We start from the raw sequence: 25,129 nt of genomic DNA, 5'->3' as shown, positions 1-25,129 counted from the left end.
CTCTATTCTAACTGAACTCACCACTTTCTATGTCAAGCTTCCTATCATGGACTAGTCCTCCTGTCCCTCATGCCTATTTTCTCTAGATATTATTACCATATTGCCATTTATTATTCTTATATGCCACAAATAGTTATTCTGTGTCTACACCTCTCCTTCTGACTCATTTCACTCAGAATAATAATCTGATGTGTTGATGTATGTACAGATGATGCACTGTGCATGGCTCAGTGTTTTTGTATAGTCACAAGAAAAAGAAATTGCACACCCATACATTGTATCCACTCATTGTATGATAGACTGGATTCAAAAAACCTCCCTGATGAACTAAACTCTGTGACAGATGACACAGTAAAGATAATTTGTGAAATTCACAATTGTGATCAACTCCAGGCTATGCATCACCCTGGGTGAGAGTAAGGATGCCCACTACTAGCATCTTCTCCATGAAGAAGTGAAGTGGCTGTTCAGAGCAAGGGTACTCTCTCGCCTTGTTGGCAAGAGGGAAGAAGTAGTGCAGTTTATTTAAATATCTTGATTACATAAATGATTGTGATTAGGTTTTAGTCATGTAAATAACACCCCCCTTCACCAGTGCAACATTCCTGCCACCAATATCCCAAATCTCTTTCCATCCCACCCCACCCCACCTGTACTCCAGACAGGCTTTCCAGTTCCCTCATTCATTCACTTGATTATGGTAGTTCTCTGTGTAGTTATTTCTATAGCTGTACTCACCACTCTTTGTGGTGAGCTTCATGGAGTGAGCTGGTGTTCCAGCTCTCCTCTCATTGTCTCTGAGGGTTGTAACAAAAATGACTTTTATTTTTCTTAAAACCCATAGATGAGTGAGACTATTCTGCGTCTCTCTCTCCTTCTGACTTATTTCACTCAGCATGATAGATTCCATGTACATCCATGTATAGGAAAATTTCATGACTTCATCTCTCCTGACGGCTGCATAATATTCCATTGTGTATATGTACCACAGTTTATTTAGCCATTCGTCTGTTGAAGGGCATCTCGATTGTTTCCAGAGCCTGGCTATTGTGAATAGTGCTGCAATAAATATAGGTGTGAGGAAGGGGTTTTTGTATTGTATTCTTGTGTTCTTAGGGTATATCCCTAGGAGTGGAATAGCTGGGTCGAATAGGAGCACAATTTCCAGATTTTGAAGGAACCTCCATATCGCTTTCCATAGAGACTGTACTAGATGGCATTCCCATCAGCAGTGGATAGAGTTCCTTTTTCTCCACATCCCCGCCAGCACTGATTGTTCTCATTCTTTGTGATGTGCGCCAATCTCTGCGGTGTGAGGTGGTATCTCATCGTTGTTTTGATTTGCATCTCCCTGATGATTAGTGACAAGGAGTGACACTTTTTATCAAAGTGTCTGTTCATTTCTTCTCCCCATTTTTTGTTGGGTTTAGATGTATTTTCTTGTAAAGTTCTGTCAGTGCCCTGTATATTTTGGATATTAGCCCCTTATCTGAAGGGTGTTGGGTGAATAGTTTCTCCCACTCAGTGGGTGACTCTTGTATCCTGGGCACTATTTCTTTTGAGGTGCAGAAGTTTCTCAGTTTAATGTATTCCCATCTGTTAATCTCTGCTTCCACTTGTTTGGAAAGTGCAGTTTCCTCCTTGAAGATGCCTTTAGTCTCAATGTCATGGAGTGTTTTACCGATGTGTTGTTCTATATACCTTATGGTATCCGGTCTGATATCAAGGTCTTTAATCCATTTGGATTTTACCTTCGTACATGATGTTAACTGGGGTCTATGTTCGCTTTTTTGCAAGTGGTTAACCAGTTCTGCCAGCACCACTTGTTGAAGAGATTTTCCCTGCTCCACTTAGGATTTCTTGCTCCTTTGTCAAAAATTAGGTAATTGTATGTCTGGGGGACAGTGTCTGAGAACTCAAGCCTATTCCACTGATCTGAGGGTCTGTCCTTATTCCAATACCATGCTATTTTGATAACTATTGCTTTGTAGTACAGTTTTAAGTTGGGGAAAGTAATGCCTCCCATTTTCCTTTTCCCTAGGAGTGCTTTAGCTATTCGAGGGTGTTTAATGTTCCAGATGAACTTCATAAGTGTTTGATCCACTTTTTGAGAATGTAATGGGTATTTTTAAGGGGATTGCATTAAATCTGTATAGTGCTTTGGGGAGTATTGCTATTTTAATGATGTTAATCCTGCCAAACCATGAGCACTGTAAGTGTTTCCATTTCTGTGTGTCCTCTCTTATTTCTTGGAGCAGGGCTTTATAGTTTTCTTTGTATAGGTCCTTCACATCTTTGGTCAAGTTGACTCCAAGATATTTGAGTTTGTGTGGCACTATTTTGAATGGGATTGCATTCCTGACTTCCATCTCTTCCCTATCATTATTGGTGTATAAAAAGGTCATTGATTTCTGTAGGTTGATTTTGTAGCCTGCCACCTTGCTATATGAATCTATTGTTTCTAGAAGCTTTTTGGTAGAGTCTTTTGGGTTTTATAAGTAGAGTATCAGGTCATCTGCAAACAATGAGAGCTTGACTTCTAATCCCATCAAAAAATGGGGAGAAGAAATGGACAGACACTTTGACAAAGAAATACAAATGGCCAAAAGACACATGAAAAAATGTTCCACATCACTAATCATCAGGGAGATGCAAATCAAAACAACTATGAGGTACCACCTCACACCACAGAGATTGGCACACATCACAAAGAATGAGAACAAGCAGTGTTGGTGGGGATGTGGAGAGAAAGGAACTCTTATCCACTGCTGATGGGAATGCCGTCTAGTTCAACCTTTATGGAAAGCGATATGGAGATTCCTCCAAAAACTGGAAATCGAGCTCCCATACGACCCAGCTATACCACTCCTAGGAATATACCCTAGGAACACAAATATACAATACAAAAATCCCTTCCTTACGCCTATATTCATTGCAGCACTATTTACCATAGCAAGACTCTAGAAACAGCCAAGATACCCTTCAACAGATGAATGGCTAAAGAAACTGTGGTACATATACACAATGGAATATTATGCAGCTGTCAGGAGAGACGAAGTCATGAAATTTTCCTATTCATGGATGTACATGGAATCTATTATGCTGAGTGAAATAAGTCAGAGAGAGAGAAAAACGCAGAATGGTCTCACTCATCTACGGGTTTTAAGAAAAATAAAAGACATTCTTGCAATAATAATTTTCAGACACAAAAGAGAAAAGAACTGGAAGTTCCAGCTCACCTCATGAAGCCCACTAAAGAGTGATGAGTTAGAGAAATAACTACGTTTTGAACTATCCTAATAAGGAGAATGTATGAGAGAAATGGAAAGCCTGTCTAGAGTACAGGCGGGGGTTGGGTGAGGAGGAGGGAGATTTGGGACATTGGTGATGGGAACGTTGCACTGGTGATGGGTGGTGTTTTTACATGACTGAAACACAAACACAAACATGTAGTAATAAAGTTGTTTAAATAAAAAATAAAAATAAAAAAATTTTAAAAATAAAATAATTCATAAAAAATTTTAAGAAAACAGCACAATTTAATACTATCCTTGACATTTTAATTTTCTATACTTTGCTTTGCTTGTAAATCAATAAAAAAATGTGTCCACTCTTGCAAAAAAATTCTGATTGGCACTTATATTATGCGGAAAGTCATAATCAATATGAAAACAGCATTTAAGGGCATTAGCTCACAACTTTAATCATGAGTACTCTGAACATGAGAATCCATGGAAAAGAAAACTCTGGGTTGAGAATCCCTTCATGGAAGATGCCCACTCTTGTGCAAAATAAAATATGTGTTTTAAGATCACTCCAGCCACTGTATTTCTAAACCCCACCCAACCTGGTCTGAAGAAGCAGGATAGCAGGAAAGAAATAATAAACCAAGCTAGCCAGAAAGGATGATCAATAAGTCCATGGCCTTTTTACCTTGTACTCTCTGCCTGGTGCCCAAAAATCTAGAACACCTCTTTCTTTATTAAAACCAGTTCCCAGGGCCGGAGAGATAGCATGGAGGTAAGGCGTTTGCCTTTCATGCAGAAGGTCATCAGTTCAAATCCGGCTTCACATATGGTCCCCAGTGCCTGCCAGGAGCAATTTCTGAGCATGGAGCCAGGAGTTTCCCCTGAGCACTGCTGGGTGTGACCTCCCAAAAAACACACACACAAAAAAAAAACCAATTCCGATACCAGGAGGCTTCAGGTCAAGAGAGAGACAAAAGTACATATTCAGTGGGCTTTTACATATCAAAGGAAGAGGTTTAAGAAAGGATAACATTGGGGGAACACCTTTTTTTAGGGTTGATACTGGGTATCATCTTCCACTCTTGGAGCCGGCCTCAGGGTCTGCACACAGGGCATGCACTGACAGAGGCTACAAGTAGAGTGCTGACTCCTGGACCAACTGCCGGGCACATGGAAGAGCCAAATTAACAATGTAAAGAGCCACATGTGGCTCACGAACCGCAGGTTGCTGACCACTGTGTTAAACAAAGTAAGCCAGAAGATGAAAGATAAATACAGAATGATAGCACTATTCTGAATCACCTAGAAACTACACCATATATACAACTTATATTCAAAGATCAAATAACAGGACTTAACAGGGTAGAAACTCCGAACATTAAATACCACACATATACTGGGCAGAAGTGCCCAAAACACATGAAAGAGGAACATCATAAACTCTCGACCACACATTAAACCATAACGAAACCAGCAACTGCAGAAAAAGCAGCGTAGAGTGAACAGGTATGTAATCATCCTGTTACTGCAAAGGCTCATAATAATCTCTTAGGGATCTTATGCAAGACTACAGGTCAGGAATACCACGGGAAATCACTGACTACAACCGAAGTATTTCAAAATAATAGGTGTTAATGCCTTAAGCTTAATATATTCAAAATAACCTCTCAGCTTTTCTGTCCACAGGCATTCTTGGATACAAAGGATGGACAACCTAAGATGGCATCTCAGAGCTAAGCCACATGAGATACCATACCCAGGTTGCGCTACAAAATTGTCTGGACAAAACTTTTTAACACACCCCACAAGAAAATCTCAAAAGACAATGGGGAAACCTATACTTCCATCATAAGTATAAGACCTGCATAACATTACCTCCTTGTTTTATTTCATTTTACTAAAATCATTTTTCACTACACATATGTGAGCAAATATACATTTTTTATTTCTATTTTTATTTTTGGGGTGTGTGTGACTTGTTTCTCTGTTCTTTTCACCCCCAAATGCACCGGCAATATAAGGAAGCACCATTTCTTCCTGCAAAGGCACACTAAAAAAGGGGAAATCCCACGTATATAAACATGCTCTTATCTACTAGAGATAAGAATTCATACTTATTTACAATACAGGGGAATCTCCCACCTTGAAAATATGTCATGTGGATGGATCTTAGACGCCAGAAGATTATACACCAACCGTCCAAACTTAAATCCTGAACCCCAGACATAGAATCGACACAGTTCTTCACAACAGCTGCAGGAACCAAAGCCCACCTGGGGCATCCTGAATACTACTCGATCTCCAACGTGTGCCAGTTCTAATATGATATCCTGACAATGAGGAAATTGGGAACAAATGGACATAAGAACAGATTATCCTACCTCACCAACTAATGATAAAACAAAATCGGAAGACTTACCACACTATGGGCTGTCCAAAAGCCAAGAACGTGATCTACAGATGACCAGCTGATAGAACCATGACCGGGCAGTATTTATTCTGGGACCAACAAGAAAGCCCTAGTCTAGGGTTTGCTCTACGTCCTGCATAACAATCATGACCTCCAATTCCAGAGTCCTGACTGAGGCTATTGCAACTGAACTGGTCTTCTGGACCACGCATTCTAGCACCCCCTGGGGGGAAGAGTGGAGGATATGGGAGGCAGGATGGGAGCGGTTGTGGGAGGACAATTCGTAGGTGGGAATTCCCCTGATTCAATGTAAATATGTACCTGGAATATTACTGTGAACGATATGTAAGCCACTATAATTAAAATAAAAATTATATTTAAAATATATATATATATTTCCACAATAAGCACTATAATAATGTGTAGTTGTAAAAAATTATTGATGATAGAGATAAATATGTATTTTCATGAGAATCTAAAATGGCAAAACTTCTCTAAAAATAGATTTTGTTTTCTGATAAACAATCATATATATTCCACCACAAGGTGTAACAAATAAGGTTGAGGGAAAAGAACTGTGCAAAACCATTAAGTAAATTATTATAGCCACAATATTAAAACAGTATAAATATCTATCCAAATGTAGTGTATCACTAAAAAGGTATAACATTAAACCATAAAATACTGTACTATAATGATGTATATAATGTATATACTATAATGATGTTAAGTAGTCACAAATGTCACATATAAAACTATTTGTGTGATTTTTTCAACTTAATAAATCTTAAATTTTTCCAAAATTACTTAAATTTTCTGAGATAGTACATTAGTGGCTAGTAATGATTGGAAATTGGGGAATTAGGAAATTAATCTTAATGGCTGGAATGGAAATACCTAGAGGAATGGACATTTTCTAGAATAAGACTGTAGTCATGGTTACAAAAATAAATTCAAGCATCCCTATCTTAGAGAAAAGTATGCATCATACCATTTTATTTTTATTATTTTTTATTATTTAGTATTATTTTATTATTAATTACATCCATTTTTGCTTTTTCTAGCTAAAATAATTCTGGAAAATGCTTTCAATGTTATAATAAAAGACAAAAAGTGAAAATAACAGTAAGTATTCATTTAGGAGCCAGCCATTTTAGATAGAGCCAATATACATTCTATTCAAGGAGAACTCTAAATTCTGGGAAATACTATATTTAAATAGGGTAATTATTTCAGCTTTTATTGTGTATAATGACATTAATAAAATTTGATAAGTTTTAGGGGCTCTAATTATTTCATAAAATGTCCATATATTGTCATAAAAATTAAAATTAAAGTCTACAAAAACTTCCATAAAATTTTATTTAAAATTTTCTATAAAATGAAATACTAATTTTTTTTTTTTTGGTTTTTGGGTCACAACCGGCAGCACTCAGCGAATACTCCTGGCTCTATGCTCAGAAATCGCTCTGATATTATGCAGCTGTCAGGAGAGATGAAGTCATGAAATTTTCCTATACATGGATGTACATGAAATCTATTATGCTGAGTGAAATAAGTCAGAGAGAGAGAGAAAGATGCATAATGGTCTCACTCATCTATGGGTTTTAAGAAAAATGAAAGACATTCTTGCAATAATAACTTTCAGACACGAAAGAGAAAAGAGCTGGAAGTTACAGCTCACTTCCTGAAGCTCACCACAAACAGGGATGAGTTTAGTTAGAGAAATAACTATGTTTTGAACTATCCTAATAATGAGAATGTACGAGGGAAACAGAAAGCCTGTCTAGAATACAGGCGTGGATTGGGTGGGGAGGAGGGAGTTTGGGACAATGGTGATGGGAATATTGCACTGGTGATGAGTGGTGTTCTTTACATAACTGAAACTCAAACACAATCATGGATGTAATAAAGTTGTTTAAATAAAAAAAAAGAAAGAAATTGCTCCTGGCAGGCACAGGGGACCATTTGGGATGCCGGGATTCAAACTGATGACCTGCATAAAAGGCAAACGCCTGACCTCCATGCTATCTCTCCGGCCCCAAAATGAAATACTAATTTATTTACTTAATGTCATGTTTATAAAATATTTCACAGGAATTATATAGTTTGCATAATAGGATAACCTGTACATTAAATAAAATGAACCATTACATCTTTATGTTGGATGTATATGTTGTATGAAACTTTCTCAAGAAAGATAATTTTTGAAAATGAAAATAACTGATAAAACAGTGGCAAACTTTAGTATGAGTAAGTATCCTTCTGTAAGAACACTTTAGCAAAATCAAGATTTTAATAATTAATAATAATTTAATAATTTTAATAATTTAAAGAGGCACCTTAATTCATAGTTGTTTCTTTCCACAGTATATTATTAACTATTATACATTAACTATTATTATCCTGTCTAAATCTGTTTTTCCATTTACTAAAGAAATAATGGCACTTTTTCTAATTGGAATTTGTAAATTAAATTTAATGATTTTCATGAAAGTAAGCCTAAGAATATAAACTAGATCTAAGAGCAAGTTATCCTTCCTCACCAGCCAATGATAAAACAAAATCAGAAGACATGTCACCCTTTGATCTGTGCAAAAACCAAGATTGCTATATACAGATGACTGGTTGTTACAACCAGGACTAGACAGTATGCATCCTGGGACCAACAACAACAACAACAACAAAAAGCTCTAACCTATCTTTTGGTCTACAATCTGTTCAACAAACAAGATCTCCAATTCCAGAGTGACTGAAACAACCGCAAGTGAATGGGTCTTCCAGAAACATAACGAAAGACTCTGTCCCAGGCTCCATCCTAGGAGCAACATAATGACCAAGAACATCAACTACAGAAGATGAATTAAAACGACACTGAAGAAGCAGAACTGCTAGAACCACAAAGAAAGCCTTCATCATAAGCTCCATTCCTTGAGCTGCACAGTCACCAAGATCTCTAGATACAGAGGACTGATTTTACCATCCATGACGAAGCAGAAGTCTTCCATACACCACAAAAGCACCGAGGGGAGAGTAAATGATCATGCAAGGAGTCTATAGTTAATCCCATGACAGTATACTTCAGGGATGGAGAAACCCTGTATCTCCTAGGGGTCCTCAAACTTTTTAAACAGGGGGCCAGTTCACTGTCCCTCAGACCATTGGAGGGTCTGACTATAGAAAAAACAAAACTTATGAACGAATTCTTATGCACACTGCATATATCTTATTTTGCAATGAAGAAACAAAACAGATACAAATACAATATGTGGCTCGCGGGCCATAGTTTGAGGACCACTGTTAGGCCAAGGGAATTCCCTCTATAATATCCCCAATAATTACTGTGCCTATGCAGGGAGGGGAAAGAAAAAAAGAGGGGGAGCACAAAATATATATATATGTATATATATGTATATATATATATATTGATTGATTGATTGTTTTCTTTTTTTTTTTTTTTTTTGGTTTTTGGGCCACACCCGTTTGACGCTCAGGGGTTACTCCTGGCTATGTGCTCAGAAATCGCCCCTGGCTTGGGGGGACCATATGGGACGCCAGGGGATCGAACCGCGGTCCTTCCTTGGCTAGCGCTTGCAAGGCAGACACCTTACCTCCAGCGCCACCTACCCGGCCCCTGATTGATTGTTTTCTTGACGTCTTTATTTTGGTACAGATATTGAAGTTGATGTCTCCTTTTTTATTTTATATTACTTTATCTTGTCTTTCTCTTTCTTTTTGCACTCCGAGACTATTGTGCAGTGCTTCTCTTTATTGCTGTAGGGCTCAGTGGATATTTAATTTGACATTTATTTTTGTATTGTTATGGTGTTTCAATTACCTTTTTTTTAAATATGGAACGCTTCACGAATTTGCGTGTTATCCTTGCGCAGGGGCCATGCTAATCTTCTCTGTATCGTTCCAATTTTAGTATATGTGCTGCCGAAGCGAGCACTCAATTACCTTTTTCATGTCCTCTCTCAAACTGAGGCTGATAGCCACTATAAGGACTCCACCCATTTTCAGCATATTTTTTTAATTTATTTTTTTAATTTTTTTCTTAATCTTTACCCCATTCTATTGCCTTTCTTTCCCTCAAACAAAACCATATAACTCGATCTATCTAGGTTAGCCTCTCAAATAGAGGGAGAAACAAGGGAGGGGACCAGGACCAAACAGATGTATGATCACTGATAGTAAGCTAGACAAAGAGGGGACCACCTACTCTAGCAGCCCGGGGGGTGATGGTGGGGGATATGGGTTGCAGAAAGGGAACGGGAAGGGGGGAGGACAAATTTGATGGTGGGTAATCCCCTGATTCAATGTTAATATGTACCTAAAATACTATTGTGAAAGATGTGTAAGCCACTATGATCAAAATAAAAAAAAATATCTAAGGGTCAGTTAAGCTATTTAAATGATCATCAACCAGTTTATTATTTTTCCAAGAGGTGGCAAGTAATCCTACTACTCATTTATCCTTCCCTTCAGAGGATTTCAAGACCCTGTCATTCCCCCACACTTTCACACATAGGATTATTGAAAATTTGAATATGGAAGTACAAAGAACTCTTCTTACAATAACTGTTAAATGAAAACCAGAAGCAGACATATTTTATTGGAGATATCTGTAATATATTTTCAAAGTATTTTACCATAAGCCTGGATCCAAAGCATTTTGTTGAAAAAATAAAACACCTTCTAGGGTGTTTCTAAAATATATGTGAAGTTTTAAGATGATGCTGTTCTCTATGTTCAAATTATATTTTATCTTAATCATACCTTATTTGGGTTATGAGGCATTGATAGAATAATACTAGGTATATAGAAATAAAACTCAGGTTCTAAAGCCAGGACACTGGAGGGATGCGGGTCTGGAAGCAAATGTCGATCTGCACAACCGAGGGAGAAACAGATTCAGGAATTCCAGCAAGTACGCCTTCCGCTGGTAAGAAGCAGCAAGGTACGCGGGAAGTCCAGAAATGCAAGACAACATTTTCCTGGAAATCCGAGTATTTATTTGGAAGGAACAGACCAAACTAGGATGTGGTATTAGGTGATCTAAACACCAATCCAAGGTGCTATGTTCAAAGATGTTTCCAACTAATGGGATGGGATCTGGTTAATCTCATAACTGGGTACATAATATTAATTGACAAATATTTGCCATAAACAGACAACTATATTTAAGAGGATAAGAAAGTTTGCCTTCCTTATTATTTATTTGTCAAATAATCACACTATGAAAGTAACAATTTATGTAGGTTTGTTTGCAATTATAAATGAAAAATTAAGTTTGAAAATAAAATAAAAGTGATTAGAACACATATCAATACAGCCTAATAACTTCTCTGCCACAATCTGCATAGAGTTTTTGATATAGAAGTGACATGTAAACATCCACTGATACAAGTTTATTTCCCTTTTCATCTTGCAAGATATTTAAACAAGCAATTATAGAAAAGCAAAAGAGAAAATATTCATAAAATACTACCACTCATTAAAACCTACCTTTATTCTTACAAGATGAATATATTTCTTTTGTACTGAGAATAATTATTTGTAATTTCACTTTCCCTCTTCATAGTAGCTAAAATGTTTTCCCATGAAAGAAAATAAAGTGAAATTAACCCTAAAAACTGTAAAACTGACAATAGTCTTTTTTGCTCACTAGCCTAGGATCAACTAGATTCTGATTTCAGAAACCTGTTCAATCAATTCAAACCAGGTGATTCCAAGTTGACCCAGACACCACTATAGGCAAAGAGATGTTCCGCAAATTTCACATGACATTGCTAATTCTACCTGTGTTGTGTCCGATGACTTACATTATAATACTTAAATAAATCTACCTGTTTCTCCCACCATCTCCACAAATAAGGCCACCTCAACAGAGGACTGCATTACACTGGAGTCCACTCCAATGTCTCAAGATTATATAGACAGATAAAAACATCCAAAATGAGAAAGGAAATTTAGTGGAATGACTTGGAAAACAACAAACAAATTAGTGTAGCTGAGCCAAAATTCCAAGCCTTGGAAATTTTATGTAACTAAATAATTTTATCTCCATAGAATTTTGAATATGTGTCTACACATCCATCCACATATCTTTAAATTTTCTCCATTTTATTATGATTTTTAAATGGTTTCATAACTTATTTAAGCACCATGGTTACAAACATGTTCATAGTTGAGTTTCAGTCATAAAATGTACACACCGCTTCACCAGCGCAACATTACTGATATCACTGTCACCTATTTTCCTCCCCCGCTAACTCCTGCCTGTATTCAGGCAGGCATTCTATTTCTCTCTCTCTCTCACTATCATTGTCATGGTAGATGTTTAGTGCAGTTATTTCTCTAACTGACCTCTTTATGGTAAGCTTCATATCTTGGGCTGGTCCTTCTGACTCTCATCTCTATTATCTCTGGGTAGTATTACCACACTGTCTTTTATTTTTCTGAAATCCCACAGGTTTGTGAGACTATTCTATGCCTATTTCTCAACCTCTGGCTCATTTCACTCAGCATGCTAGTCTCCATGTCCAGATATATAGGTAAATATCATGACTTCATTTTTCCTTAAAGCTGTGCAGTATTTTATTGTGTAGATCAACAACCATTTCTTTACCCATTCGTCTGCTGTAGGGTACCTACATTGTTTTCAGATTCTGGTTATTGTAATTAAAGCATTAAAGAACATAGGAGTGCAGAGGGCATTTTTGTATTTTGTTTTTGCATTGCTAGGGTATATCACTAGGAGTGTGATTTGCTGAAGCATGTAGGAACTCAGTTTCCAGGGTTTTTTTTTTTGTCATATCCATATTGTTTTCCAGAAAGGTGTGACTAGATGGCATTTCCAATAGCAGTGAATGAGAATTCCTTTCTCCCCACATCCATGCAAGCACTGATTGTTCTTGTACTTTGTGATGAGTGCCAGTCTCTGTGGTGTGAGATGACAGTTCATTGTTGTTTTGATTTACATCTTCCTTGATGACTAATGACATGGATCATTTTTTCATGTCTTTGGGCCATCTGTATTTCTTCTTTGAGCAAATCTTTGTTCATTTCTTCTCCCCATTTTTGATGCAGTTAATTGTTTCTTATTATATTCTGTCAGTATATCTTAGATACTAGCCCCTTTTATGATGGGTATTGGGTGAATAATTTCTCTCATTCCATGGGTGGCCTTTGTATTCTAGGCACTGTTTCTTTTAAGATGCAGAAGCTTCTCACTTGGATACAGCTTCAATTATCCCTGCTTCCATCTGTTTAACTGCAGCGTTCCCTCCATGAAGATGCTAAGGAGTGTTTAACTTAAAATTTTGTCTTTATACCTTATACTTTTGTATTTAAATCAAGGTATTAAATCTGTTTTGATTTGACCTTTGTTCATTGTGTTAGATAGTGATCTGAGTTTGCTCAGATATGATCAGATATGATCTGATATGTTGACAATTTGTCACAAAACTTGTTGAAGCTTTCCTTGCTCCACTTTGAGTTTCTTGCTCCTTTGTCAAAGATTGATTTTCTGTCTGGGGAACAGTCTCTGAATACTCAAGTCTATTCCATTGATCTGAGGATACGTATTTATTTCAATAGCATGCTGTTTTAATAATGATTGTTTTGTAATACAATTTAAGCTTGTGGAAAGTGATGCCTCCCATCTTCTTTTTCCTAAAGGTTGCTTTAGCTATTTATAGGCATTTATTGTTCCAAATGAATTTCAGGAGTGTTTGATCCAATTCTTCTTACAATGTCATGGGTATCTTGAGAGGAATTGCATTAAATCTGTACAATGCTTTTTATTGCCATTTTAGTGATGCTAATCCCCCAAATATAGAAATATGGTATATATATCCATTACCTTGTATCCTCTTTTAGTTCTTGAAACAGCATTTGATAGTGTTATTTGTATAGGTCCTTCACCCTCTTTCATTAAATCGACTCCAAGGTATTTGAGTTTATGTGGTAGTATTGTGAATAGTACTATTTTTAATGGCGATTTCGTCTCTATCTTTATATATGTATACTAAGGCCATTTATATTTTAATGTTAATTTTGTAATCTGCCATTTTGCTCTATAAATCTACAATTTGTCTGGAGTGGCACATCGGTCCCCTGAGTACTGTTTAGCAGCTTCCCCAAACAAAGAAATTAACATGTTCAACAATGCTATATATGTACACGTTCTATGGAGTCTATTAAATAAGTTGCTCCGCAACTTGGTACAACCATCAAAAGTATGTAATATGTTAAAACATAGGTTGCATATTCCCACAACAGGAAGTCTTTTCCCAAAGTTTAAAATTCCAATTTAGAAAACTGTTTTCTCTGATCCTGAAGTCAAGCTCTGAAAACTAAAGGTATTAGCATGTGGCAGTGTGACTCACTCCTTCCAAAGGGTCACAAAATAAAAATTAGAATCATTAAAAGTTTGACAGTGCTCATTAAGTTAAATTTTATAGAAAGGACCAAAACCGTCTAATTTTATTTAATATAACTCAAGTTTACATAAGTATTGAAACAACTTTAGGGGCTGGAGAGATAGCATGGAGGTAAGGTGTTTGCCTTGTATACAGAAGGATGATGGTTCAAATCCCGACATCCCATATGGTCCCCCGAGTCTGCCAGGAGTGATTTCTGAGCATAGAGCCAGGAGCTAGGTGCTGCTGGGTGTGACCCAAAAACAAATAATAATAATAATAATAATAATAATAATAATAATAATAATAATAAAAAGAAAAGAAATAACTTTAACTCACTATATCCCACCTTTTTAAATAACTACCGTATATCTCTCTTTACCAAACCATTAAAGGTTTGAGGGAATTTTGGACACTTTTTTAGTAAATGCATAGTGGCTACACATAACTACCATAAGTTAACTACAAAGTGTTCTTCCCTGGTTTCTAGAATTTCCTTGAGAATGAGCCTCCCCCATTTGTGTCATTTCATTTGCCTTCTTAATTGCTGCTTTAGAGACTTGATGCTCACTTGGGGGTATTTAGTAACAAGTAGTTTGTGTATTTATCTGGATACTTCAATTTTATATGTACTCTAAACTTACTTTTATAATGTCAAATATTTCAAAGATAAAATACATTTTAGGGGCCAGAAATATAGTTCAGCAGGTAGGGCTTTTGCTTGTATGTAACCAACCTAGGTTCAATCACTGGTGTCTTGTCCGCATCAGCACCACCAGGTGAAATACTTGAGTGAAGATCCATGACAAGTCCAAATATCTTCTGGCACATCACTTTTCCCAACCAACAGCAGGAACAAACTCTGAGCTAGGAATATTTCCTAAGCACTGTTATCTATGTCACAAAATCCAATAAAAAATCAAGATTCATATTATTTGACCAAAGACCAACCAGATGATTCAAAAGTATATGAATCAGAACTGTTTTCAAGGACTTAAAATATTTTAACACAATGCTACTCAAGACATTGAACAAACTGATTTTCTTGATATCTGGATATATATTTATAGAAAAAATATAGTAGAAATGATTAATACCAATATCCCAACAGTTATTTTGTAAGTAAGATCAGAACTTCCAATATTTCACGATTCTTCAGTTAATCTGAAAGTCAAATCTAGATAACTATTTCTCTTATTAGCAGACTCACTTCAGCAAAGTTCTCCAAGTTTTCTAATAATTTAACACTCTCAGAATACTGAAAAGTTCTGAGAGTACTTTTTCTTTCAACCAAGATCCAGCTCACCCTATTTCACAATTTAAGAGGCTCTATGACAGTGATTTTGGTTAGAAAATACTATTTGAACACCTTGAGAAGGTTGTTTCTCCATTTTTCTTGCTAAGCTTTACTGCTACTCCTGAACTGACAGAATTGAACAGATGCTGTGAATAAATATATGTGTTTTATCCTAAGTACATTGTTTAAATCAATCATACATTTAATACTGAGTAACCTATAAAGTAGAATTAAGTCCCTTAAGCCTTTCTCCTTCTGTTGTTTTACATTTAAATAAACTATGGTCAGTAGAGTTTCATTCCAAACCAATTAGACTTTGAGCCTTTAGGTTCTTAACAATGGACTCCCTCATCAAAGGCAATTGGGTAACCTTTGTCATAGTGTATTTTACCTTCATCCCCTGCCTCTTCTACAGGCATCATTCTTTGTTACCCTTAGGATCCCTGGAAGAGCTTCTTACAAGGGTCCTACATCTAGTGTTACTCTCTTTTGGAATACTTAATCTTGTTGTGAAACTCTCTCTATCCCTTTTCTCAGTTATCTGCCCAAATTCTCACTTATTTTGGAATTAAATTGAGACATAATCTTTTTTGTGTTAAATTGTTAACTAGTGACTAAGCACATTACTTAATTTATAATATGCCTGAGATCACATAATTGTTAATAATAAATCAAAAAGAATGAATATCTAAGAGAAATTTCAAGGAATGTGGAAAACTTGTATGTAGGACATATATATGTGTTTTTATATGTATATGTATATATATATTTAGTTTAGGGTAGTTTCACTAAAAATATACCCCATATTAAGTTAAATCTGTCTTTCCACTATATATGCTTAATTTGCCCACTCATTAAAAAGTCTTCAAACCTCTTAGATTTTAGTTAACTAAAATCTGAAATCTCAAAGCAGTGGACAATAGTCAACAGTAGCCAACAGTATGCCCTGATCATGTGCATTTCCAACAAATTTATCCTTCTAATATGTGCTCATATTTGAGAACCAGAACAATATAGAATTAAGGGGATTCAGTTCTTTAAGAAAAGAGTAAGCCAAAATTATTGTTGTCTATATTCATAATGCTGCTAAAACATTGCTTTTAAATTTATATTAAATTGTGGATTGCAATATACATACTACAACACTAATATCCATAATCATATATATATATTCTTTTTCATTTTTTCTCCAACATTGACTTTCAACAATTGTAGCAGCTCTGTTAGTCATTGTTATCTGATCTTCTATAGGATCATAAGGAACACAACACTTTTCAGTAATTCAGGCCAGGACTTCACTTTCTTCAGAGCTTTCAAATATTGATTACTATTTGATAGCTAGAGCTAAGTTACTCAAAATTGTACAAAACAGTACAAATCATGGGGAGATAATAAACTATGGAAAGTGATACTTGGATGTCAATGACCTTCTTTCTCCTCTCTCCAGAATCACTCCCCAAATCCAGATAAAGTCAGTGATGTTATTTGCTATACATAAATATAGTATTAAAAGGGAAAAATTATGAAGAAGAATGTAAAATAAAAGGAAAAAATGATGAGAAAGGATATAAAACAAGTAGGAAGTGTAAAACAAAAAAGGACTTGGTAATGAAGAGGTAAAGTAGATCTGTTGTGGACAGAAAATATAAACAACTTTTTTCAGTGATGGACTAAAACCTAACTTTTGAAATACTTTTATTCATGCATTTAATGGGACTAAAACCCTTTCTATTGTACCCTGAAAAAAATCCTCCTCTCATAATCATTACTAATATTAAAGAGGTACATTTGACTCTTCATTTCCTATGTTTAAAATATTATATTTTGTGGGAATGTAAGTGGTCAACCCAGGTTTTACCCTTGGCATCACAGATGGTGACCCAAAGCTTACTAGGATTAAGTAAAGAACCAGGAGTAAGCCCTGAGCATTGCAAGATGCAGTCCATACTCACTAAATAAGATAAGACTATTACAATTTCACTGGTATACTAGGATATTGACTATTATTGTAAAAATGAAATATTGTCATTAATGTTTCACAATATAAGGCAAAAAGATGATATATTTCTCTGTTAACTCCTGAAGAGGTAGAATACTTGGGGGATGGCTACCTGGAAAACAGCGTAGTAATTAACATTTAGAAATTTTTGAACAAATCAGTGTTAGTCACCAAGACACAAAAATTGGTACTTCTATAGAAAAAATAAGTTTAGTTCTTTTTGAAATGTATCTTATCTTCTGTGTACCTTATAGTTTCAGATCTGTTATCCCAGATTTAATCCATTTCAACTCAACCTTTGTGCAAAGCATTAAAAAGAGGTCTGAGTTTACTTTTTTTCATGTTAATGACCTGTTATCCCAACACTACTTGTTGAAGATTTTCTTCCTACCTTTAGCCCCTTTATCTAATATTAAATTATTGTATACCTGGGGGTCAGTCACCAAATATTCAAATCTATTCCATTGATATGAAGTCTGTCTTTAATAGAATGCAACGCTATTTTAATGACAATTACTTTATAGTGCATTTTAATGTTGGGGAAATTATTGCCTCCCAATTTCTTTTTCCTAAGGATTTCTTTAGCAATCCATAGGCCTTTATTATTCCACATGAATTTTAGGAGTTTGATCCACTTATTTGAAACATGCCATGGGTAATATTTAGGGATTGCATGAAATCTTTACATTGCTTTGGAAAGTGTTTCTATTTTAATGATGTTCATCCTTCCAATCCATGAGCAGGGTATAAGTATCTATTACCTTGTGCCCTCTTATTTCTTGAAACAGTGTTGTGTAGTTTTCTTTCTATAGGTCTTTCACCTCTTTAGTTAAGTTGACTCCATGTTACTTGATTTTCTGTGACACAATAGTGAATGAGATTGCTTTTTTTTTAAAAAAAATGTATTCTTCTTCATTATTTGTATATAAAAAGCCATGGGACTTTGTATTTTAATTTTGTAGCCTGCTACTTTACTATACAAATTTATTGTTTCTAGAAGCTTTTTCTTTAGGATTTTCTAAATATAGTTTCATGTCATCTGCAAACAGTGAGACCTTGACATTTCCTTTCATATCTGGATGCTCTTGTTATCTTTTTATTGCCTGAATTCTATGACAAGTACTTCCAGTACTATATAAAGAATAGGACTGGTGAGAGGACATAAACTTGTCTTGTGCTAGATCTTAAAGAAAAGGTTATGTGCCATAATCTTGTGGTGAATGGTCTTGACTATATTGAGAAATGTTCCCTCAGATCCCTTCTTGCTGAGAGTTTATATCATGAAGGGGTATTGGAACTTACCAGATGTTTTCTCTGCAATTTATATGATCATATGATTTTATATTTCTTTTTATTGATATGGTATATTACATTGATTAATTTCCTTATGTTAAATCATTCTTGCATAAATGAAATGAATCCTACTTGTTCATGGTGCATGAGCTTTTTGATGAGTGAAGCCTCATCCCTCCATTCTCCCTAGGTAACTTGACCTTACCTGCAAGACCCCGCCCATTCCTGGGAGGGGTCTTGGAAAAGGTAGATAAGGCCTTTGACCCAGGGGATTAGGCCCTTTTTTGCCCTTTTTGGTCTTTTGCCAGCATGGAGGTCAAAGGGAAGATGGCTGACAGGAGTTAAGATGCAGGGCTAGCTATGAATGACTGAATGCTTAAAAGGTTATGATATAGGCCACACATGTGGTGGATAGGGCATGAATGAAGCTGATGCTTCCTGATGCCTGTCTCTGGATGAGTCTGATTCCGCCGTTCACCTAAACCTGAGACCCTCCAGCTGAATGGGGATTGCGGAGCCACGTGGCCTGGGATGACAGAGAAAAATCCCTCCATCCATCCACCTCCATCCTTCACCATCCAGCACCATCGTTAATTATTTAATGCAACAGATGAGAAGTTGAATCCTATTTGTTAGAATTTCTTTGATGATGTTTGCATCTGTGTTCATCAAGGACATTGGCTTATAGTTCTCTTTTTGTAGCATCTCTTTCTGCTTTTGATATCAAGGTGATCTTAGTTTCATAGAAAATAGTTGGGAGTGTTTGAGTATCTTCAAATTCCTGAAAGATCTGTAAATGATTTTTCCCCTCCCCAAGATCTGTAAATGTTTAACAGTAGGTCCTCTTGAAAGGTTTAAAAGAGTTCACTGCTGTATCCATCTAGGTCTGGGTTTTTATTTTGGGGAAGCCTTTTGATTAATATTTTAATTCCTTCAATATTATAAGTCTAATTGAGATAGTCCAAATCATATTGGTTCAATCTCGGGTTATATGAGACCAATCCATTTCTCCAGGTTGTCTTGTTTTGTGGCATAAAGTTTCAAAAAGTAATATCTTATTACCATTTGAATATCTGTAATATTTGTGGTAATATCCCCCTTTTCATTTCTGATTTAGTTTATTAACATTTTCTCTCCCCTTCTTTGTGAGTCTTGCAAATGATTTATCAATCTAATTTATTTTTGAAAGCACACTCTTGCTTTTATTGGTCTTTTGGAATGCTTTATGGCTTTCCAGTTCATTAATTTCTGCTCTAAGCTTCATTATTTCCATCCATCTGCCTATGTTTTGTTTAAAATTGTTGGTCCTTTGCCAGATATCAAAGCTTTGTCATTAAGTTATTTTTGCATTGTTATTTCTTCCTTTCTGCTCTAAGCTTCATTATTTCCATCCATCTGCCTATGTTTTGTTTAAAATTGTTGGTCCTTTGCCAGATATCAAAGCTTTGTCATTAAGTTATTTTTGCATTGTTATTTCTTCCTTTCTGATGAATGCTTGTAAAGCTATAAACGTTATGCTTAATACCAATTTGCTGTGTACCACAATTCTGATAATTTGTGTCTTTATTTTTAGTTGTTTTGTGGAATCTTTTAATTTCGTCCTTGATTTCTTCTCTGACCCACTGGCTATACAATAGTGAGTTGTTTTTCCAGATATCAAAGTTTTTTCTCCATGTATGTTTGTTATTTACTTCTATTATTAATGCATGATCTGAAAATATAGTTAATATAATTTATATCTTCTTAGTTTTATGGATGTATGTTTTATGGGCCCAGTATGTGGTCTAGGAGAATATCCCATGAGCATTGGAGAAGAATGTATATTCAGCTTTCTGGACACAAATTGACCTATATGTATCTACTGAGCTACTCTGTTCCATTTTCCCTTTCAGACCCAGTATCTTCATGTTAAGTTTTAACCTGCTTGAAATATCAAGGGTGGGTGTGATGTTGATGACTCTCACTGTTATTGTATTGTTATTTATGTATTTCTTGAAGTCTACTAGCAAGTGCTTTAAGTATTTTGCTAGCCCTTCATTGAGTGTTAAGAAGTATGATTTCTTCCTGGTGTACTTCTTCCATGATTACTAAGAAATGTCAATTTCTGCTTCTTATAAATCTTTTAAGCCTAAAGTTCATGCTGTCTCATATTGAGGCCACCCTGCCTTTTTAAGCGAGTTGTTTGTTTGAATGATTGTTCTCCAATATTGTAGTTTGTTTTCCTTGATAACTCATGTGTTTTTTGTAGGCAGAAAAATATTGGGTTCAATTTTCTTATCCATTTTGCAACTCTGTGTCTCTGAACTGGTCAATTTAGTCCATTGATGTTGAGAAAGACATTTGTCATAGGATTTTATAATGTTTGGTATGTTTTTAGGTTCTATCTTGCCTCAAAGTAAACCCTTCAATTCTTCTAAAGTTGTTTTTGACTCTGTAAATTATCTGAAATTATCTTCACCTATCTGTGAAGCTGTGTTTTATTCCTTTATCCTAAATGTAACTCTAGCTGGGTAAATTATTCTTGGTGAAGCATTCATTTGGTTGAGTTTTGTCAGTATATCCCACCTCTATATTCAGTCTGGAAGATATCTTGTAATAAATCTCCTGTAACTCTTAAGGATGCTTCTTTGCATGTAATTACCTTTTAGATCTTGCTGACTTTAGTATTCTATCTATTGTTTTCATCACTGTAACTAGGATGTTACTTATTTAGCTCATACTCTTGGGGCATCCAGAATGTAGTTGCATGCACTCTGAAGCTTGAGAACTTCTTTTTTTTTTTTACAATTTAAAAGATATATTTTTTAATTAAGTGGATGGAGGCAAAAAGAAAAGAAGGTTGTATCCTTGATAAATGTTAGAAATCATCTTATAAAGGGCCCAATTAATTTTTCAAAAAGGCAAAACTCTTATGAAAATGTAAAATGAGCACATTTCAAAATCCAACAAAGGAAACAATAACACAACTAATTCAAAGAAGTTTAAAAGCTACAGTTTGTAAGTTTGTAATGCAATAAAGAAAATGTTGAATGGATTTTCTGTTTTTGTTGTTTTGTTTTTTATTGTAGTATATTATTAATCTATTGTTTTTTAATATCTTTATTTAAACATCTTGATTACAGATATGATTGTAGTTGGGTTTTGGTCATGTAAAGAACATCCCCCTTCACTGGTGCAACATTAGCTTAGGAAGTTCTAATCAAAGATGTCATTGACTTTTGATTCTTCATTTGGATTTTCTTTCTGGGCCTCTGGGACCCCAATGACTCTTACCTTGTTTCTATTGATTTTATTCCAGAGTTCTGTTGTTCTATTCACATTCTTTAAGGATTTTTTCTATCTTCCAATCATTTATGTTATGTCCATTTTACAGCCTCTTCTGTTGCCTGAAGGTGTTATGGGGCTTGTTAGATTACACCTGATATTATCCAAAACAAAGATTTTCCCAAGATTCCTTCTTCCCCTTCACCCACCCCTCTTTTACATGTAAGAGGCCCACCTATACTGGATTAACTTGAGTTAGGTATGTTTTATGTCACCCTCTTTCCTTCTCCTACCTAGTTTTAATTTGAGATGGGAAATAAAAGAGGTGGTTTAGAAGGCTTGAAAATATGATGCTAAAGCCACACTGTCTCCATGCTTTCTAAAATATGAGTGTCTCAGATTATTAATTTTCTATGGTGACCCAGCTCCTGACAAGTTCTTCCAGGGTTGGATCATGTCAAGGGGAGCATTGCAAATGGTGCCAAGAACAGAGAACTCAAAGAAAAAGTAAATGGACTATATGACTCTCTAGCTGCCCTCTCATGCTGGACTAAATGTGCTGCACTTTGCACTGGAGCATTGGTGCACATGACCTCCCTTCTGAACTGTTTGCTCAACGTTGCTCTGATTTATCTACCTGCATTTCTTGCTCTGGATTATACATGTCAGGCTCCCTAAAGATTCCCCTGTGAACATGCCCCAAGAAGGGAGACGTGCCTTCATAGTGGTGACACTTTTGTGATCTAAATGCCTTTCCAGGGTCAATAGTTCATAATTCACTGCTGGCGTCAAACCAGAGAGACACTCACCTACCAAGTCCAGTACATCAGATGTATACCTGCAGAAATATTTTAATGAAAAAAGCTAATGATTTTTGACAGAGATGTCTATGGAAAAGAAATTTAAATGCTCTGGACTTATATTACAGAGCTCGATACTCTAGATTCATATTACAGTGCTCAATATAAGAATGTGTAGTGACTTTTTTTTCCAAATTAAAAATGTCTAAAGAAATGTTTATATTCAGAGAAGTCTATGGAAAATGTTTTTGTGATCTTTATAAAACTGGGATATGGCAAAAGCTGACTGCTTTGAGTTTGATGTATGCACAATATAACTTATGATACTTTTAAAAACAAGTATAACCTAACAAGAGTGATTCCTGGAATTAAAAATTAGAGTAACTGGCTAAAAAGTTCCAGATTCCATACTTGCTGTACTTATATTAATGAAGTGCTTTGACCCATTTCTATTTTAAAACAAGCTAAAACTAGATGTGTGAGCTTGGAAAATGAGGGACAAATTTCCTATCAGCCAATAGGGTTAATTCTGCACTGGAAGCTTTCCTTTCCTTTCTCAGCACCACATTGGTTTCATCCCTATTACCTTAGTTGGGTCAGCATACAACAGTAGTAATTTGATTGATCAACTCTGTATGTGTGTGCATTAGTGCATTTTAATGGCCACCTTTCTGTTTTTAGTCAATTCTTATGCCTGTCTGTGTTGCACCTAATATGTGTCTGTGTCGTTCCTAAGCAAAGCCCTTCCCTATCCCTTCCTCCCTCCTGTGAAAAAAGCCCCCTCTATTGTTTTCTCTGTGCTCCACTATCCCAGATTTGTTGCTTTCCCTATTACACCCCAACTCCTCCCATATTCTTTCAGCTCACATCTCCATGAAATGCCACTCACAACAAGCATGACCACTTTGATGGGCATTTCAAATGAGTCCTAGTTTAGAAATTGATCACGGCCATGACTCTGCCCAGCAGTTTTAGGACACATCCACTACCTCCCTGACTGCTGTCAACTGACAGATTACCTCATTAGCTGACATAGTCATTCCAATTCTACTTACCTTTGACTAGTCTTACCAACAGACTTCGGGGATATGTGTATTTCTTTATGTGTGTTTTTGGAGGAACACTGCTGTTGCCTTGGACTTATTCAGCTGATATAGGGAGTATATGTATTTCTTTATAGTTTTTCTGTGGTAACAATGTTGTTATTATACCTAAGTATAATAGAGCATGATTTATCTAGCCTATCTCACTTTCTTGTAGATAGTAAACAGAAAAAGAGGAATCGTGGGGTTTTATCATGCATTTACCCAAAGCAAAAATTCCCCTAGCCCCAAAATCAGTCTTCTTACATCCACTTTGTTTTACCTTTAAAAGGTCAACCTATAATTCCCCTGATTCAATGTCAATATGTACCTAAAATACTACTGTGAAAGATATGTAAGCCAATATGGTCAAAATAAAAATTATATATAGTAAAAAATTAAAGACAATAAATAAGAAAAATAAATGAATAATAAATATGAAAGAGTTGGAGCGATAGCACAGCAGTAGGGTGTTTGCCTTGCACTTGCCAACCCAGGATTGACACCGATTTGATTCCCAGCATCCCATATGGTCACCTGTGGCTGCCAGGAGAGATTTCTCAGCACAGAGCCAGGAGTAAGCCCTAAGCACTCCTGGGTGTGACCCCCCCAAAAAATCTGATATCTTGAATGCTTATAACATTAGTCAATAACTGCAAACATAAGATAACAAGTTTTGTATTGCTAACAAAATTAAAATTATTTTAAACAGGCAAAAAAAAGGTCAACCTAGACAAGTACTTTGTCACTCTCTACACTGCCCCACCAGGGTGTGAATTGAGCTGAAGAATAAAGAGAGACAGTTTGGCAGGCACCATACCATGAGGTTGAAAGTCCCTGAACCCACGCTTTCTCTCTGGTGCCTGGCTTGGTTTATTTTGTGTGGTGAACCTGCTCCATAACTCCATCCCAAGGATGGATTATGGAGAATGGAAAGAATGGAAAGTGTTAGATTATACCTTATCTTATCCAAACAAAGACTTTCCCCTAGTTTCCTGATTCCCTTTGCCCACCCTAATTTTACATGTAAAAGGCCCACTTACTTATACTGGATTATCTGGAGATTGGTATTTTGTCACTCTCTATCCTTCCCCTGCATGGTTGTGAGTATGAGCTGGGAAGAGAGGTCATTTTGGTGGGCTCCAGACCATGAGGGTGGAAGAAATTCAGTATCTATAATTTCCTACCATATGAGTGTCTCAGTTTATTAATTTATCCAGAGACCTGCCTCTAGACCTGTTCTATACACCCGTTCTACTGGAGTTGGATTATAGCAAATTGGACCAGTTCTACAGGAGTTGGATTATAGC

At 35.9% G+C, this 25,129-nt stretch overlaps 1 protein-coding gene and 1 non-coding gene across 2 annotated transcripts in view; both read right to left on the bottom strand.

The window, feature by feature from the left end:
* Positions 1-25,129, bottom strand: part of NRK (Nik related kinase) — a 181,313-nt gene that overhangs the window by 126,162 nt on the left and 30,022 nt on the right.
* Positions 9,504-9,610, bottom strand: LOC126000171 (U6 spliceosomal RNA). The gene has a single exon (XR_007492533.1). It is a non-coding gene; the product is annotated as a U6 spliceosomal RNA (small nuclear RNA).

Source organism: Suncus etruscus, chromosome X (assembly GCF_024139225.1).
Source record: "Suncus etruscus isolate mSunEtr1 chromosome X, mSunEtr1.pri.cur, whole genome shotgun sequence".
NCBI classification, from domain to species: Eukaryota; Metazoa; Chordata; class Mammalia; order Eulipotyphla; family Soricidae; genus Suncus; species Suncus etruscus.
Note: the sequence above shows the minus strand (reverse complement) of the source record. Positions and strands in the feature narration are given on the sequence as shown.